The sequence below is a fragment of the Dasypus novemcinctus genome, chromosome 12 (assembly GCF_030445035.2).
Source record: "Dasypus novemcinctus isolate mDasNov1 chromosome 12, mDasNov1.1.hap2, whole genome shotgun sequence".
Classification (NCBI taxonomy): Eukaryota; Metazoa; Chordata; class Mammalia; order Cingulata; family Dasypodidae; genus Dasypus; species Dasypus novemcinctus.
The window spans coordinates 112,531,732-112,534,496 of record NC_080684.1 but is presented as its reverse complement, the minus strand read 5'-3'; the positions used below and the strand labels follow the sequence as shown (position 1 = coordinate 112,534,496).

Sequence of the window (2,765 nt, the reverse complement as noted above, 5' to 3'; positions counted from 1 at the left end):
TATGAGAAAGTTTGAATTGCAAAGCTCTTAACCTCAAGGCAGGATCTGTCACCACATTGATCTGGTCCAGGGGGCAGTGAACATACTCCAACCAGGCTTTGAACTGAGAGGACTGTTGAAGAGCACCATCTGCTGGCAGACCAAGGAAGTGCATGTGAGGAAATCTAAAGTAAGAGGCTTTTTTCCTGGCCTTTACAGGCAGGCTCCCTCCCGAGGCCCTTGGAAGTGGGTCAGCAACCCATTTCTGGGTCCATGGCCCAGATCTGAGCCACTAACAGGGACAATTCTAAGAACCCAGAACAGGTTGACCTGAGAGTCAAAGAACAGCAGTAACACGCAGACTCCTGCCACTAAAATCTCTATGAAAGAGAGGGAAATTGAGCATCAGAATAAACTCATCATCATCATAATCACATGCCTAGACTTCAGCAAAAAATCACAAGCCATACTGAGAAACTGGAAGAAATGACCCGAGAAAAGGAATATATCAAAGCCCCAGATGAGACACAGGATTTGAGACAACTAATCAACAAGATTCATACAAATTTCCAAAAGCAAAGTAGTGACTTGAAAGACAATATGGCTAAAGAGATAAAAGACATCAAGATGACACTGAGGGAAGCAGATGTGGCTCAAGCGATTGGGTTCCCATCTACCATATTAGAGGTCCAGGGTTCAATTCCCAGGGCCTCCTGGTGAAGGCAAGCTCGTCCACGTGGTGAGCTGACCTGAGCAGAGTGCTGGCCCACACAGGAATGCTGGCCTGTGTGGAGTGCTGATGCACACGGAGTGCTGACCCTTGCAGAAAGCTGGCACAGGAAGATGATGCAACAGAAAAAGAGACATAAGAGAGATAACAGGAGACACAGCAGACCAGGGAACTGAGGGGGCTCAAGCAACTGAGTGCCTCTCTCACACTCCAGAAGGTCCTGGGATTGGTTCGTGGTGCCACCTAAAGAGAATACAAGCAGACACAGAAGAACACACAGTGGATGGACAGTGGGCACAAAAAAAAAGGAGTGGGGGAGAGATTTTTTTTTAAATGATGACATTGAGCAAGCACAAAAAAGCATTTGAAAACCTGAATAGAAATATAACAGAGTTCATGGGAATGAAAGATATGATAGGTAGATAAAAGGCACATTAGAGAGGGAGCAGAGGTTGCTCAGACAATTAGGTGCCTCCCTTCCACATTGTAGATCCCAGGTTTGGTTCCTGGTGCCTCCTAAAAAGAAGACCAGCACACAACAAACAGATACAGCAAATGCAAACAATGAAGGGGTGGGGAGAAATAAATAAATAAATAAATAACACAGATCTTTAAAAAAAAAAAGCACACTAGACTGCTTGTTCAGCACCATATATACTAAAATTGGAGTGATACAGAGACTAGCATGACCCCTGAGCAAGGATGACATGCAAATTTGTGAAGCATTTCATATTTTTTCATAATCTCTAACAAATGTTACACAACAGTGTGGTGTGTTGGTGAAGGGTTGGTGAAGGGTTGTTGTATGTATGGTGAAGGGTTGTTCATATGTGTATAATTGTTTTGTAAGCTCACAACTTCTGTAATAAAATTATATTTTTAAAAAACACATTAAAGGGGAGTAGATGTAGTTCAAGTAGTTGAGTGCCTGCTTCCCACATATGAGGTCCCAGGTTTAATCCCTAGTACTCCTAAAAACAACAAACAAATGAAAAACCCAGCTCTCATTGGAGAGCAGGTGTAGCTCAGTGGTTGATCACTTGCTTCCCATGTATGAGGCCCTGGGTTCAATCCCTGGTACCTCCAAAAATAAAAAAAAAAAACTAAACTAAAACACTAGAGGAATACAACACCAGACTTGAAGTGATAAAAGAAAGTGATACAGAAGACAAAACAGCTGAAATTGAAGAAAGACAAGTCAGAGAAAAAAGAATGGAAAAAAAATTGAGCAGAGACTCAGGGAATTAAAGATAACATGAAATGCAACAACATACATGTCATGGGCATTACAGATGGGCAAGATAATGTAAAAGGGTCAGAAAAAGTATTTGAGGAAATTGCTGAAAACTTCCCAACTGTTATGAAAGAACTGAATGTACATGTCTAAAAAGCACAAAATGCCTCAATCAGAATAAATGCGTGTAGATCTACTCCAAGACACATACTACCCAGAATGTCAAATGTCAAAGATAAAGAGAAAATTTTGAAAGCAGGAAAGGAGAAGCAAATCATCACATACAAGGGAAGCCCAGTGTGTATTAGTACAGATTTCTCATCAGAAACCATAGAGGTGAGAAGACAGTAATATGACACAATTAGGATACTGAAAGAGAAAAATTGCCAGTCAAGAATTCTTATCTGCCAAAATTGTCCTTCAAATATTAAAGTGTGTTTAAAACATTCACAAATAAACAGAAACAAGACAGTTCATTTTTTTTTAAAATCCACCTTTGCAGGAAATACTAAAGGGAGCCTTACAGCCCAAAAGAAAAAGCAGGAGAGAGAGGCTTGGAAGAGGGTGTTGAAGGCAAATATAGCAGAATGGATAACCCAAAGAGTAAAAAGACAGAAAAAAATAGAATATGACATATGAACACCAAATAATAAAATAGTGAAGTAAATAATGTATTTACAGTAGTATCATTGAATGTGAATTGATTAAACTCTCCAATCAAAATAAATAGACTGACAGAATGGATTAAAAAAACATGAGCCATCCATTTGCTGCCTATGAGAGTCTCACCTTAAACCCAGAGATAAAACTGGCTGAAAGTGA

General features: G+C 40.1%; 1 non-coding gene across 1 annotated transcript; it reads left to right on the top strand.

Annotated features, from left to right (window-relative positions):
• The first annotated feature begins 1,343 nt into the window (after nt 1-1,343).
• LOC111767030 (U6 spliceosomal RNA) lies at nt 1,344-1,446 on the top strand. Its single transcript, XR_002798925.1, has one exon. It is a non-coding gene; the product is annotated as a U6 spliceosomal RNA (small nuclear RNA).
• Nucleotides 1,447-2,765: the final 1,319 nt, after the last annotated feature.